The following is a 17,452-nucleotide window of genomic DNA, read 5'->3' on the forward strand; positions in this document are numbered from 1 at the left end:
TTACTACATAAATGTACTCCCGAAGCCAGGCGTGCTTTGGCTTTGATTTCACTTCTGAAAGAAACTCCTGGATCTCAGCAAGCACTGATGAAATAAATTCTGCTATCCAAAAGGAATGTTGGATTTCTGTGACAGATTCACCTCCTTATTTATTGTTATTTTTTAATCTTTCCAAACACTCAGAGATACCAGTGGATGCTTACACAGAGGGAGGGTTGAAGGGAAGAGGTGAGGGAAATACTGTTTTTTTCTAATCTTCCATTTACCTGTATTAGCCAAGAAGTACAATACATTGAAATAACTCTATCCATTTTCATTCAGCTCATACCTTACCTTTTCAACCCCCTCTATCTGATTTTACTAATGGCTGGGGTTGAACAATGGATTATTATATCAAAATGAGCAATTCTTTCTTCATGCCATTATACTGAGAGTAATTACATTAAACACCTCATTCCATCAGCATGTGTCTTATGCCACCATCCACCATTTTTCTTTCACTCTTTATTTTTTGCCCAATACTCTTACCCAGTTTTTCTCCTTCTATATACATCCTGCCATATTGACTGGCTTACTCTTTCAAATCCACACAGATGCTATCTTCAAATGATAAATGGTAGAAGGCTGCCCATGTAATTGATCTAGAATCCCTGTGCCCACAGCAACATTTTATTGTGGCATTTTGAAGGATGCTGTAGCTCTCTGAAAAATTAAATGCTTATGAAAACTGTATGGGGATTTTTTTGGGGTGGTGTCTTTATCATGTTTGAAAAAACCTACAGCCCCTGGATAACTATTAGTCTAGTATTTTATAATGACTTTAAGTATATATTGTTATAAAAAAATGAGACAGATAATATGTTAGTAGCAAAAATAATATCAAATTAATACTCCACAATTTTGCACTGAAGTTTTTTTTCACTCAAGGACTATTTGTGCAGCACACAGGCTACAGAATAATATTGTCCCATGCTGCCAAACACCAAATGTGCCCTACATTCTCTATTTATGGCCTTCATTTTCCTAACTATTCTCTTAACATCTTTTCAGCAATTCATTATTCAGCTGTTTCCATTACATCTTGTTCCCCTATCCAGCTCTGCTGAAAAATCCATGAGGAAGCACTGAAGTGGCAGACTCATCACCATTCCTGAGTTGGCAGCAATGCCTCCTCACTGCCACATAATTCAGACCAGGTGGTTCCACATGATAGAGGATTTACTGGTTTTATTTTCATGGGTCCAGATTATTCCATGTTAATCAGGTTCCACAGAAGATAAAGACTAATATCATATTCAGATAAGGAAATTATGGATCATTGCAAAACAGTTCCTTTCCAAGTATCCTGACCTCAGAGCCATGCCAAACACGTTTTTGTGTTCCACATCCTTGCTATGCAATCTTGTCTTATTGTTTGTGCCTTTTTAAATTTAACTTCATCTATAATAGAAAAATAAACAATGAAACATCAGCAGAATAAAAACACCTGATTTTAGATATTATAAATATTTTTCCCTATAAACACAATCTTAATTGACATAACTGAAAAGTTCAAGATGGATCTCTCATCAGCAAATATGATAATCAGGTGTGATTTATAGCACTAGTTACTAAAGGAGGCATTTCTGCTTTGGAGATGCAACAGTACTGCATTCCTTAGGCAAAACCTGAGGTGAAACAAGTAAGAGGAACAGTAAGAGGGGGTGGGGGAGAATCCAACAGCGGATCATAAAAATATTCTTTACCTGGAAACTAAAGTCCTGCCTCAACACTTAGGATAAATTTTATTTTAATTGCTTTGCTTTTGGCTATGAAATTGAACTGGTGATTTAATGCTTTCCCCTTTGATAACATAGTCACATGCTTAGCTGCAGTTAAAAAAGAAGAAATTGGAACATTCACATCCTTAATATTTCATTTTTAGTAACTCTTCATCTAAATTACTACATAGTCCATCATCACAGGGTGTTTTACAATATATGTTTTAGATACATTTCCTTTATCAGTATCAGCTACTGAGGAACACATTCACAGATTCCCTTGAGTTCCGCCAAGGCAAGTGGTCAGAGCACAAATAAAGGCTGGAGCAGAGAGCTGCAGAGCCAGTCCTTCCCAGCCATGAAAGATAACTGTGAGGGATGTGGAGCTTGCTCCATGCTTTAATGGGAGACCTTGAATGGGCACATGCCCTCCTGCCAAGAGCCCTACTGCAAACAAGCTTCCCAAGCTTTCCAGAAGCAGGGTTTTAATTTGTAGAACACAGCACACCTTTGGGAGAAGAGGTTGGGAACAGAGGCAGCATTTTGTTGCTAATTGTGATAGTGAATTACTATTTTACTGCCAGTATCATTACATAAATTGCAGAGCATGTTATCAGCAGTAACACCCAATTCCAGCATGGCCACGGCTGGCTTTTACCAGTTCCTCCACAACCCAGCAGAATTCTCTGTAAAATACAGGACTGCACAGCAGGGCAGTGGCAAAGACATACTTTAACATAGGCTAAAGTAATCCTTGTGAAAGTTAGCAGAAAGCCCAGAAATTAATAAGGAATTGCTGAAAGTCCAGAAATGGGCTTTGAACCAACCTATTGAATAGCCTGTGTGTGTGTATGTACTTATTTGTACACTGCAGAGGAAGGTGAATCAACAAAGATTCACCCTGAATGAAGAGAAAGAAAAGGAGGGTCAAATGAGCATTACTGATTCCAACTGCTGTGTTCTGACTCAAATTTTTATGCTAGATTAAACCTTATTTAATTGCAAAATAGTAACTCTTAAATTGCTGTTGATGAAACCTTCATGTATTTTGTCTCTGCAGAGAACCATTATGAAAACCATGTGAGATTCCATTATCAATATAAAAATGGTAACTTCTATAGATATCTAATGCATTTTCATCATCTTGATTAAGAAGCAATATCGGGCCTGATTTCATTGGTCATTCTACATTAGTTGTAAATAAATTATAAAAAAACCCCATAAAGACAGCAAAACCAGACAAGCTGTGGATAGAAAGTCAATACCAAAAATCAATGCAAAATACTCCTCATCCCAATGGCTTCCAATCCTTCCACCTCCATCCACATATATTTCAAGCTATTGTTCACTTTTTATTAACAGCAATGTGACCTCACCACATTGTGGCACACAGCATGAGGTTACCCATAAAATAAAGCCAGACAGGATGCTATGAAAATATACTCCCACTGACAGAGACTTTGAAAAACATGAAGTGATAATTGTCAAAGTAAACCTACTCTACATAGCATCATGAGATTATAAAGACCCTACTTTAGAGTCTCTGAGATTTTTCCTGCACCAAAGTTCTCATTTTTGTAAATGAAAAAGGTACTGAGAATACAAACCTCTTGTCAATGCAAATCAATGCCTATAACCAGCATAAAATGGAAAATATTAATTTGTAGCTGCCAAGTACAGAAGAGAGCTAGCAGGCACTGGAGGGACCTGGTCCCCCAACACACACAGTTGCTACATGAAGTTTAAATCCCAGACAAAAATGTGTTTAAAAAAGTAATTAACACTTCTTCCTTTAGTACATTAAGGTACACTGTTCCACTAACCTGTGCACATGTCCCTATCCTGAATATCCTTTGTGTTCCTGCACAGCAGCAGCAAAATAATCACCTCCAGAAAGGCAGTGACCATGAAAACCTCCACTTTACCACAAGAGGAATAACAGCACTTCTGGGATTGCTGCAAACAGAAGTGAAGGGAGAAGCCACTGCCTGTATTTCCTTCTGTACGATGTCTGCCCTTTGACGGAAAGCAAAGGGAGCACCTCAAAAAGATTGAGAGTAACAATGCTGACAAAATAAAAGACATTTCCTTAATGCTGGGAAGAGATGAAACTGAGCGTAAGAGGGAAGTAAGGGCCTAGATGTTAACATACAAATATATGGTGGAGAACAACATGGACAGGCTAGAGCTCCTGCTGATGGGCTGTAAAACTGAAAGGAGATGACTGTAAAACTGAAGGGAGAAAAGCACAAAACATTACATTTCCACAACAGTGGATACATTTCCTTGTATCACAATCCAAAGGTGGTCATCCTTCTTAAAACAAACAGAACAGCTCCTTCTGCTGAGAACGTATCGAAAGAGGATTTCAGAATTAATGCCATTGTCACATGTACCGCATGCCTTTCTTCAGAAAAGAAACCCTCGTTTCACTGCATTAAGTTTGCATGGCAAGGTTTTGGTAGCAGGGGGTGGACTCTGTAACAAAATGCCAGAAGCAGCCCCATCTTCAATGGAGGCAAGGCCTGCCACCTCCAGGACAGAACCATCACTGACCAAGCCGAGCCCATCAACAACGCCAGCAGCACCTCTGTGAGAGTGTACTTAAGACAGGGTAGAAAACCTTGCACAAGAGCAGCTGGCAGAGAGGATTGAAGACATGAGAGGAACAGCCCTGCAGGAGGATGTAAGGGAGGATGGGGAGATTTAAATTGGTTCCTATTTTTTATTATCCTACTCTGATTTGATTGGCAGTAAATTAAATTTATTTCCTCAAGTCAAGTCTGTTTTGCCTATGATGTTAATTGCTGAGTGATATCTCCCTGTCCTTATCTTGACCCATGAGCCTTTTGTTATATTTTCTCTCCTGTGTTGTTGAGGAAGGGAGTGATAAAGCAGTTTGGCAGTCACCTGGCATGTAGCCAAGGTCAACTCAATTTACTTATTGTACACTAAGAATTTTATTTCCTTTAACATTAAAAAAATGTAAGTAATTTTATCACCATGTTTGTTATGTCTTATGTACTAAAGAATGAAGAATCAGAGACACATTTATTATGGTAAGGCAAAATCAAGATTTTTTCAAGTTTCCACTCCACTTAAGCCCTTAAGAATGGTGCTAGTAACTGTCATTTAACAGCCGATAGGTGCAATTTGAATTAATTAGGCATTGTTTTTCATTAAGGTGAGTGAGGTACTGAAACCTTTTGAGTCATAAACCCATCATTTAACACAATGGCCAGCTTTTTTGAGGCAATTCACTTGACATTCTATGAAATCAAGGGAAAGGAGCGACTTCTATATAGACTGCATTTCTGTTTCTGGGTATAATAAATGTCAAGAAAGAATTAGTTATTCACAATAACAACACCTGTACACAGACCACACACTGCTTTCTTACAAAGCATTGATATTCAAGATTTAAAAAGACTTTTTTAAAAAGTCATCCACCTTCTTCCAATAAAGATCAGCTTCTCATCCTGCTCTAGTGCTCTCACAAACCCAAATAACAAAGAAGTGAAATAATCTACTGACACAATAGACTGACTAGCTTAATAAAGCTGAATATGTGTACATGTATTTTTTCTCTTTAACAATCAGTTTCTATTTACTTTCCAGGTTTTCACAGATCTTAACAACTTTTTTCCGTAGTTCCTCCCTCTTATTATCTTGACAGCCCTAAAACACCTCTTTTGTCTAGTCCACAACCCTGAATGCACAAAAAGCTCCTCTTTGCTCATGTATAGATCTAAAAACACGTTCAGTCCATCCATTCAACCAGCCTCTACTTATCTAACTTCTGTTCTTGCCTCATAAATCAGTTTCTACAAGCTGTTCATCATTTTTAGAGTGCTTTCTGAATAGCTTTCTATTTATTAATTTTACATTTTCTAACCCGATGTGTCACATGCTCTGAACCCTGCTACTGAATCATCACAAAGATTTTTGAAGGGTAAAATCGTACGCTGTTTTGACCTTGTTAAACTATCCCAGAACTGTTAAAACAGTTTTAGAGAAAGCATGAAGGAAAAAAATTATACAGAAATAGTGAAATCACTGTCATTGAGTTACTTTTAGGTCTACATAGGGCCATAAAGATTTCCCAAATAAAAGAAGACAGATATAAATTTCTTATAAATACAATTACATAGAATACAATGGGCACTGATTCTAGGTTATACAAATCTTCTTGATGATTTCCAATAGGTACTAGATTCTTGTATTTTGATAAATCCCCCATAATGTGATATTACTTAAAATAAAAGGAAGACACATCATCATAGATGATTGTAGCTGTGATATTTTATGAAAAATCCTTTGCTAGGATTTTTCCCTCCTGAGGAGGTGAGGGCCTCAGGAAAGAAATTTAAACAATAACTATCTGCTGCTGTGGAATGCAACAGGTGCAGCTGTGATTGGTGCATGTTGGTTGTTCCTAGTTAATGGCCAATCACAGTCAGCTGGCTCGGACTCTCGGAGAGTCAGGAGTCTTTGTTATTGCATTCCCTTCCTGTTCTTTCTGGCCTTCTGATGAATCCTTTTCTCTCTATACTTTTAGTATAGTTTTAGTATATCATTTTAATATAATATATATGATAATATCATAAACCAGTCTTATGAAACATGGAGTCGAGATTCTCATCTCCTCATATGGGGTATCCACCACAGATGATGGGTACAGGATGTTGTCGTGGTTTGGCCCGGAAATGTGTTTTTGGAAAGGTCTAAGTCGGGCCAATCAGTGGCCAAATTCAAAATTGGCATGTGATATGGCCACTGAGGATCTGGATACGCCTCTGAGAACACACGGGGGTTAAAAGCAGGAGATTCCCAGAGAACTTCCTCTTTGGGAATCTGGCGTTGGTGAGTAGAGTCTGACCTCTCCCCTGCCCAGCTGCGCCTGGGTGGGGCAGGGGGAGGCCATGACAGGGAGGAGGCCGGGAGCCCCAGAAGGTGCAGAGGTGGAGGAGAACATGCAGGGGTTGATGAGAATTGAGATGTCTGGGCAGCCCCCCCGGAGAGAGGGACAGAGACTGTGCTGGCAGCTCAGCCGGCCAGAAGCGGGGGATGCGGCAGAGAGAAGGTGCCCGGCAGATGTGGGAGTTCTTGGGCAGGCAGAGTTGAAGATTTTAACCCCTTTGTAGACTAATAGAAACCTTACAAATACTGAATCCTCCTGAATCAGGATGAGGTGAGAGAGAGATGAGAGATGGGCAAGCGTGAGGAAAGCTGGAAGAGGAGAGAAGAATCCTGGGTGGAAGAGATGATGGAGTGGCCTTGGGCTGGACTCTTTCTTGTATAGCCATGGACAGACCCGTGTTTTTCCCTGTGACCCAGAGACTGTATTTAGGGGGAGGCAACACCCAGGAGTCAAGAGTGAAGCAGCGGCGTGAACAGAGACAGCTGAGGAGGGTGTGGGATGCCCTCTGTCTCCACGGAGAGGAAGATCTCTGTTCATGAGGCCCCTCGGCCCCAGGGGGATGAAATGTGGGGGGGACTGGTGTCCCAAGAGTTGAGAGACTGCTGCTTCTGGAAGTGGGTGGAGCATCTTTAAACGGGGAGCCCTAAAGGCAGTCCTGGCCCGTGTCCAGTGGTGAGAGCACTGGACATGGGGGGAGAAGTCACGAGGGCCGATGTTCTCTGGGTGGGGCCATGGATGACACGGAAGCACAGGAGGTTTTAATTGTGCTTCCGGGGGAGGCCCATGAGGCAAGGGGGGACTCCTCTCTCCCTGATGGATTTGAGGGTTGATAATTTGAGGGGTGGTGAATCTGTGGAGAAAAGGGAGGGGGAGGAGGAAGGTATCTGGAAGGTTTTCATTCTTAGTTTAGTATGTGTTCGTTTCTAGATTTGTATGAATAAAGTGTTGTGTTTTTCCCTCCATCCCCGAATGGGAGCCTGCTTTGTTCTGTTCTCGGGTCACATCTCACAGCAACCATTTTAGAAATATACCCTTCATGGGGGCCCTGGCATTGTGCCAGGGTCAAACCATGACAGATGTCCTTGCCTTAAGGATAAGACCCGGCTCATGAGGTGCACTAGAACACCTGTGCACCAGATTTTCAGCTGAAAAAACCCAAATATTTGACATCAATACTGTTTAAAAAACTGGTATTCATGCACGTATCCATATATAAAAATTCAAAATAAATTAAAACAGCTCAAGTTCCCCCATGCAGATCCAGGAGGGGTTGTGTTCCCTGAGCATGCTGTGTTTATCCTGTTTATTCAGGAATCAGTAACAAAAGACAGGCACTAACACAACGCAGATAAAAATTCAAAAGCATCCAACTTTACTCAGTCACAGGCAATTCTTAAGATTTGACTGGTAAATACCAAGAGCTTATTCAGGGTATCATTATCCCTATGCTAAAATCTATATTTGGTTCTATGTTGCAAAATTAGTGTGTTATAATATCACATATTAAAACATCTGATTAACCATGTTATTGATGTAATAACAAAATATTTTAATAATAATTCAAATATCTAATAACATTAACAGCTTGTTTCCGAGGTGACCAAAGTGAATCATATTTCTTACCAAATTTCCCTTAGGTATAGCCAGCTTATTACTATTTTGAAAAAATATTTTTTTCTTCTACTGACAGCATCTCTCACTAGCTGTTCTCTGCTGTTAGTGTTGCGATTCATCAATGTTGCTTTTAATCTGCCATTTTATCTGGTGTCTGTGTAAATAAATACTGATTGTTGATGTCTTAGAACCCACCCAAAAGGCCCAGACATCTTGAAGACATAAGGGAACTGATGGTTTGACAATATCTTGATGCAAACTGATGTACAATATGAAGAAATATGTATTTTGGTTTGAAAGAATAGTCTCTCTGACTGCTAGACTTCTGAATTAACCATACAACACAGAAGTTAACATTTGAGTTAACATTTCTTAACTCAAAAGCACTTTTGGACAGATATAACTGTCTTTGTTTCAGCAGAGGTAATTGTAAGCAGTTTTGAGTCTGAAAGGAAAAAGAAGAGTAGAGAGCAAAGAAATGAAGCCTGCCATGACATATGGCTGCAGAACAAAGCAATGATGTTCTTTGGACAGAGACAGGCTCTTCAGCATGGCATCTTCCATCCAAGCTGGACTGGAACATCCATCCAGCTAGAGATGTTAGGTCAGCATTTTACCTGAACAACTATCCCCTGCATTGTACTATACCCACAAAGGCAAGCCAAGCTGTGCAGAGTCTGGGGTTTGAGATCTTAGTTATACTATTAAATATAAAATCATGTCAATGCATCATTAGAGAGAAAAGCTGCACAATTAAAAACTATTTGGTTCACTGCTATGAGCCTCCTGTTTGCCCCAACCAGCAAAGACACAGCAAAAAACAAAGGACCAAAAGACAAAGTGTAATAACAAACGTACCAGCCAGCATTCCTACCATAAATAAATAAAGTCCTGACAATCTGACTGCCCTTGCAGTAACATAAGTCATACAAGCAGAGCCCTCCCAGACATGGACTTGACAGGGTGCCTAGACTGCAACACGTGGTGACCAGCTGAATGCCAACTTGGCTGGGATGTTCTGTCCAGCCTGAAAGGAGACGAGGAGCATGGCCATATTTACCCTTTCTCCTTTCTCACCTCATCAACTATGTCCTTAAATTCCCTCAGCACTGAAGAGCCCTGGGGCCATGATGGCAGGAGGCTGCAGACCATCAGATCCTTTGGAAACCACCAGGAATAGCCCAACAAACCGTGGTGTCTCAGACAACTGAGGAGAAAATTAGGCTAACTCCTTCCAAATTTGAGAGAGAAGAAAAGGCAACCTACACAAAGAATCAAAGAGCTGCTTGGGAAATCAGTCTGTAAGTCTCCTCTGATGTCTGACAAGAGCCTAGACTATCACCATGGACTGTAAAAGCACTTCTGAACATCAGTCTGTCCCTGCCCACGTGTCTCAGCCCTAGAGCTCAAAGAGATACCCTACCTGCAATGTCTCACAGGAAGTGACAACTTCTGAAAGCACATCAACAAATGGTTTTTACACTGTGAAACTATTTCACGTGCAGTGACCAGTCCTTTAGTGAAGTATATTTGCCTCAGTGTTCAGATGCCATTTTCACCATCAGCCTCTGAAAGAAAAAACTGTGCTCATTTATAGAAAAAGAGGGAGGTCCAGACTAAAAGCTTCAACATTGTCCAGACCTTCACGCTCATGTACTGCCATTATTGCTTTTTCTCAGTGGCAAAGACAGATGGGGGAATTTCTCTCTTCACAGCTGGCAAGTTCTCAAATTCTTAAGCTGACAGCAATTTGTGTTTAGAATGCAGACTTAATCTTGGATCTTAATCTTTTTAAGTAAATGCCACTATACACATATGACAGCAGTCAGGGAGCAGCAATATCCTGCTTTATTTTTCCCCCTGTAAATTTCCACAGCATTTCTTCAGAGGTTGTAAGGTTCAGAGTCTACTGAGCATATAGTACTATAGCTGTGGCAAGAAAGTGTGAAAAGATCATTACACTACACTAATTTCTTCTTACCTGTTCGTTATGCCAAAAGTACCCATGAAAAAGAAAAGATAAAAAACGTAGAGGCTAAATACAGACACAATTAAAAAGTATTTATTCCCTGCCAAGCTTATATCCCCAGTTTGTACTGTTAGGAACAGTGAGATTGTCAGTCATTTTCAGACTCCTAAATATTTTAGAGAGCTTTCCAAAGACTACAAATATAACTTGGGAGTTTCTCCCCAAGGAATGAAAGCAGACAAATTTGGTGCATGAAAAGCAGGAGATCAGGAATGCAGAACAGGCAGCTTTTCAGGAACAGAGGGGTCACAGAACTTGACTTGCTCACAAATCAAAAAAAGCAAATAAATCCAGTATTAGAAATCATTCATTGGGTTTTTGGGGGGTTTAGCAGAGATTGATGACTTGTTTTCATTGTAAATAAATAGATCACATGAGAGGATCTCAAAAATACAGTTTTGACTTACCAAAAAGTATTCATTAATTTACAGCAAATTAAGAAAGCAGAGCTGAGTTAATATGAATAAAACCTTTTTTGAAGAGTGTGTTATTTCTGAAATAGCACTTCTAAGCCTTGCATTGCAAGGGAACAAGTGCCACACATAGAACATGATGGGAGAGGTCTGAACATGGGTCTGTCCCACCAGAAGACCATCCCAATCAGGGTTTGGAGAAGCATAAATAGAGGCAACACCAAAATCCTATTTGAGGGGGTGTGTTTCCTCTCTTGGGATTTTTTTGTTTGCTTTACAGCACTCCCCAAACATTTGCAACTCTTCATCCCACTTCTGTCTCTTTCATAACATCTTAATACTTGTTAATTACTCTATAAACAGCTGAAACACTGGCTACTGCTTCTGAAGAATTACTTTAAATGTAGTAGCTTGACGTACATTTTCCGATACCTTTTTCAAAGATACTAATTCCAATGCAAATACATGGATCCCCAGAAGGTTTTATACAAGCAAACAAACATAACTCAAATTCTAAAACAAAAACAAACAAACAAACAAAAAAATATATATATATAGCCACCACTACTAGAAGTGGGAGATTGGCCTTCTCATGACACCAAATTACAGCCTTTTAGAGCACACATTATCCAGGTGACCTTTTAGCTCTTGGTTCTCTCCCAGGAGCAGATTTTTTTTTTGAGCCCGCAGACTCACCCAACATTCCAGTCTCTCTGATCCCCCAACCTACACATTACATTGCTTGCAAGAGAAGTGAGCTTTCACTAAATGTGACAATAATTTCTCCTAGAGGCAAGCTCTTACATACTGAATCATCACTTTCTTCCCCTCACCCTGAGCCTAACTTCACAGGTAATCTTGCCCCTGTATTCTTCTCCCTCTTGTCCAATCTATAGTTAAGTGTTACTTAAAAATGTAAGACATTCCCTAAAGCTAATACCTAAAATGTGACTGTTTAAATTGCCATGAGCAGGCCAAATGCAGGACACTTGGGCAATTTCTATGATCAGGTATTTCTCTAGAAATTGATTACGTATTTCATTTTGGAATATATTTTAACATGTACAGTTTGTCACTAACTCAGTCTTCAAAACAAGGCATATGCAGAACAACCATGGCAAACTTAGACACAGAAACCCCTGTACATATACTTGTATAATACACAATCTCAGGCAGAAAAATCAGAATTTATTAGGAAAGCTTCAAAAATATTGGCAGAAAAATCAGAATGTCTAAGGAAGACTTTAAAAAATGTATGAATGAAACAGTATGTTGGGACACCAGCATACAATGAGAAAAAGAGCTGTTCTGGTTCTGGGAACGAGCTCTCTTAGGTAGACAATTAACTTAAAAGGCTAGTAAGAACCAATGGTTTTTTTTCTTTTTACCACACCTGTGTGATAGCAACTGATTTTCAAACTGTGACTTTAATAGGGTTTGGCGTGTTTTACAAGAGGAAACAAAAATTATGCATCACAGGCATGAAGTTGTTACACTCTGGCTAGCCATGGCCTTCCACAGAAGAAACAGAACAAGTCAAATAATTTGACTGTGGATACAGTAATTACACAGAAAGATGTCATTACAATTTTCTTCTACTTTAGCAGTGCATCAAATAGGTCTGTATATCATTTCTCCTCACTCATCTCATTTTTTAGGTGTTTCACCACTAAAAAGCATGCCCACTATATACGTGATGTTTCTCTTTAAAACTATAGGTAGTTCAACCAAAGAGGTTCTTTTGCATGTCCAAAATTTAAAAATTTGTAATCTCATTACTAAAAATGATTCTCAAGTTAATTAAGGTGCAATAAAATTTGATTAACCACCATTATAAATCTGAAACTAAAATGAAGACAGTTCTAAATCAAATAAAACGCCTTATTAAAAGTTACAGCATTAGGTAGTCATCAATCTCCAGAAATAAAGAGTAGAAAACAGAAAGCTATATAATGTATATAAAGCCTGGAGTAATTAATTCTGTCATCATATGCTATTGACTGGGAGTAAATCAAAAGACAAAAACAGACTGAAAACCTCATCTTTTTTTATAGTGATTTTTCTAATGTCAGGTTTCAATTTTTTAGCTCATGCTGTAAATTCTTCAGGCTTGTTCTTTACCTCCAATCACAGCTGAGCCTCACTGGAGACAACATCAGGGTGAAGAATTTAAAAGCAACTGAAAATCTGACCCTACATAAAATCTGTTTAAATTAAGAAATTAATCAAACGATTGTGACCACCTCATCTTTTGACAAGTTGATATATAACAATATATATAAAAATAAGCCTACAAAGAAGGTCTGGAATTCAACAGAGCCAATTCTGAGTGCATAAGAAAGTTAACACAACTGATAATCCTACACTGAGCTGAAGAATATAGAGATATAACTTTAACAAAAGCTTGAAACTGTTTGGAATGAAATTAAAAAAGAACATCAAGGATAAGAAGCACTTCAAAGAAGATATCAGGAGTAAGCAAAAAACTTACAAGGACAGAAAAAGAGAGATTGATTAACAAGGTAAGGCAGGTGTCCTAAATTAGTCACACAATAAAAATAGCATCTCAGCTCAATCTTTCAAAGAAAAACAGACTCAACAGTGAAAGGCTCATTTCAGCTAAGCAGAAGAGATAGATTAAAATACAGAGAAGAACTAGTTATGGACTTATACAGAGTCAATGAAAAGTTACCTGTGTATCCCCAAACCTGGACAAATGTTCCATTTTCTCATGACTAATGCCACAAGGACAGGAACATTTGCAGCATACTAAAAGAGCCGAAGATAAAAATACAAATTCACTGGCAAGTTTTTAAATGAAATTTATAACCCAATGGTAACTAAAGTTTTCCCCATATACAAGTTATAAACCTTTACTCAAAAACTTTGTTCTTTGGGCATCCCTGATCATCAGTGCAAGCAAAAATAAGACTGGGGAATACTAACTATAGATGCACTCCAGGAAAGAAGTGATAAACACATACTCAAGTGATTTTGACACTGACTACAGCAGACTTTGGAAGAGGCAGTAATCGAGGGCATGGAGGTAGGCTTGAAGTAGCATAAAAAGAAATATATTCTCATTACTAATAGATCACCTGAGAGACACGATGAGTTTTTTAGTAAGACTGATAACTACTTAGACAAGGGCAATATAGTACAACTAATACATCTATGTTTGAATTAAGCATCTGGCAGTGTTCTCTAAGAAATCTTTATTTAAAGGCAGACAATGAGGAGCAATATAAGAATACATCATAATATGGATAGAAAACTATGGGAGGCAGTACAAGAGTAGGTAGTGAAAAAAAAAGTTCTAAAGATGGAGAAATATTACTAAGTATTTCTCAGGAACCAGTCTTAGGATGGATCCTGCTTAACACATTCATTAGCAACCTTCATCCAAGGACTGGATTATGAAATGCAAAGATGATATAATTATGAGCATGGAAGAGGACTAGATCATCACACAGAGATAATGAGATGACCTTTGTGAGGTAGAAAACTGAATAGGATGAAGTTTAAAAGCAAAAAGTACATAATGACAAGACAAGCTAATGAAGATTTCTGCTTTAAACTGGAGTTCATCAGATTTAAGAAATGGAGGAGAAGAAAGCTGGTGGATAGAATTATTAAGAGGTGCCTATTTGTTATCTACCAGATGTAAAAAGGTCTAATGAATTTCTGGGAATATCAGACATTTTCAGTCAACTCAGAGGACTGCTTGGACCTCATCTGAAATAGTGGGGTGATTCATGATCATCTGTTTTCAAAACAAAACTGTAAGTATGCCCAGAAAATGGTTTCTGAGGAGATTACAAGAATGGGAAAATAACTTTCTTGACAAGAAGCAAGGAAACCTTGGTCCTTCCAGCCTAGTTAAGCAAAAACTGAGAACATATTTAAGTATATCTGATTCTTGTTATACATGACCTTGCTATGCTTAGCTTCTTCTCATGGCTAGCTCTAAATAGGGAAGGAATCCAAGAGCCATGTGGAAGGGGGGGCAAAGAAAGCCTTGGGCAGGACCCAGCAGTGCTGACAAGCCCATCACTGAGGGCACAGTCAGAACCCAGCGGTGACTCCCCAGCCCAGCTGTCCACTGCCAGCACTGAAACTGTGAAGTGCACACCTGCAGGCTGTGTGTGAAGCTGCTTCCAAGCAGGAGCAAGGCAGAAGAGAGCACCAACTAAGCAAGCTACAAATAATTCTTCACATATATGGTAACAATAAGCCTCTCACAGCAGCTCAAGAGTTACTAAGCACAAAATGGGAACCCATTCTATGACTTTTAGTGATATACATTCCTCCAAGTAACAGCTTGGATTATGTGATGCAACAGAACCCTTTCACACCAATATATCCCCATGGCAGCTGATACAAGGTTTGTCTCAATAACCTGTTCAGCCATCAAGTGTCACCTTTTTGGCTAATGGTTTATATCAAAGGAAAGGACACACCTCATAATGTACATAACTAACTGTGTAATGCTGCTCAGCAGGGAAATATCCCTCCTGTAATGCTGCAGGGATTACCTTATGCCTTGAAGCATGAGAGCTGATGATCTTTATCTTACCTTTCATAACTACAAATGCTACTATTGGTCATAAAATTATCCAAGCACTTCAAAATTCAGCCACAATATTTGATTTGATGACCCTCTGCACTGGGGACTAGCACAACCTCACTAGGTGTTCAATGTCTGCCAAGTCATTTGTTTTAAATTACACCTTTATTTTCATATTGCAGAACAGGATTAGAATAATCTTCTGAATAAGTTTCACTACAGCATTCATAAAAAAAAAAATTGTGAGTAGCTAAAGCAAACCTTGCTTAAGGGCTTGACTGTGACTTTTCCTTATGCTATATGTCATAATAAATCCTCTCATGCAATAGATGCCAACACCTTCCCACCCAGAGCAGGTGGACTAGAAATGTGGAGGATGTGCAGAGATAATGGCTTGTCTGGCTTTCCACAGGAGCCAGCACAACCCTCACAATTTGCTGCAAGTGTGTCACCACTTCCCTGCTGCTTGCAGAACCCTGCAACACAGGAACAAGGTCTCAGGGGGAGAGAGAGGTCCCTGGGCCGTGACACCTCTTGTGATAATCCTGAGTTTGAGCAGCACTTCCTTTTCAGACAAGTGCCAAAAGGTACAGTTTAGCCTTAAGTCCTTTCATTTGTATTCTATTTTACCAGATGCTTAGGTGTGAAGAATACCAATATATTCATTGTCAAAAGACATCCTCACATCTTTTCCTTTACTTAAGTCACAGCACTACCCAAGACTCTTGTCTAAAGAAAACTCTTTTAAAATAAAACCAAGCCAACAAAAAAAAAAAAAAAAAAAAAAAAAAAAAAAAGCCACAAAAGCACCAACCCACTCTCTTTGGACTGCTCAGAAGATAAAAAGAAGAAAAAAAAAACAACAAAAAACCCCATCTCAACAATCAGTTATTAAAGAGCAAGTGGCTCACTTGTCCTCCTACCCACCCTCTCTCCACACACAAGCACTCAGGCACACAACACTATTCTACTTTACATGCCAGAACCTGACAAGGAAAAAAGGACAGATTCCAAATAGAATTAAAGCATGTATTCTTAATAAGTAACACACATTTTTGAAAACCAACTTTTGAGTAAGATTATGTAAACAAAGGCAGCTAGGTAAATCACACTTGCATATCAGTTACCAAAACAGCTTCTAAAGGAAGGTTCAAAGAAGATAGGAGGTTCATTTTTTATATTATTTTTTAAAGTGTCACTAGCTCAAAAAATATTTATTAAAAAGTAATGACATTTCAGGGGACAGAAAATAACATTTTATCCCAAAAATCTAACCATTCTGTGTAGAGTGTTCTACAAAATGAGCATCTGGCAAAAAGATCAAAAAGACACCATTTCTTTGCCAGTAGTAACATATTTAAGAGGTTGCTTGCTAGCAAACTGCCATGGCAACCACAGTAGCACCTGGGGTACAGTGTTCTCCTGAGAAACAGCACGCCTTCCCTTGAGAAACAAAGTAATTTTGCAACAGTGCAACAGAAAAGTAATTTTTAAACCACATAAATAGCTCCAGTGACTAGAGAGTCACTGAACTCCAGAAGAAGGCCTTCAATAACTATTTCTTTACCCAAAAACATCTATATTAAACATGGATATTAAAAATAGTAGCTCTAAACACATCACAGCAAAACGCAGGCTTTAGATTTACACCTGTCACTCTCCACTTCTATATCTACCTTCACTTAGAATGGCACAACTGAGGGACAGCACAATGTTTTTTGAAAAGAAGTCAGCAATACTGAATGTCACTTCAGTGTCAAAAGCAGAGTAAAATGGGTCATGATGAAATGGTCAAGCCCCTCTTCCAGCCAAGACACTGAGCCTTGTACTCCCTAAAAAAGGAGCCAGGAGTGGTCATGTGCCTTCCTAGCTGCAAATGTAACTTAAATTGAAAAATATAAGCTAGACTTCTTTCTGCAATTTAGAAATTTTATACCCAGAAATAACCTAATCCAATCTAATTACCAAGGGACAGAGGAAAGAAGAGAAAAAGGAAAATATCAGCTCTAGATCTCTCTGCATGTAAGAACATTTTTATGCTAAGAAAAAATAAAAGCACTGGAATGAGAGTTTTTGATGTCAAATTGACCAATAGTGCACTTGCCTTAGCTCAGCTCTTTTCTACAGAAGACTGCACATAGTGATTAA

At 38.8% G+C, this 17,452-nt stretch overlaps 1 protein-coding gene across 5 annotated transcripts in view; it reads right to left on the bottom strand.

Annotated features, from left to right (window-relative positions):
• NELL1 (neural EGFL like 1) overlaps positions 1-17,452 on the bottom strand; it is a 332,196-nt gene that overhangs the window by 203,782 nt on the left and 110,962 nt on the right. The window lies entirely within an intron of this gene.

Source organism: Passer domesticus, chromosome 6 (genome assembly GCF_036417665.1).
Source record: "Passer domesticus isolate bPasDom1 chromosome 6, bPasDom1.hap1, whole genome shotgun sequence".
NCBI classification, from domain to species: Eukaryota; Metazoa; Chordata; class Aves; order Passeriformes; family Passeridae; genus Passer; species Passer domesticus.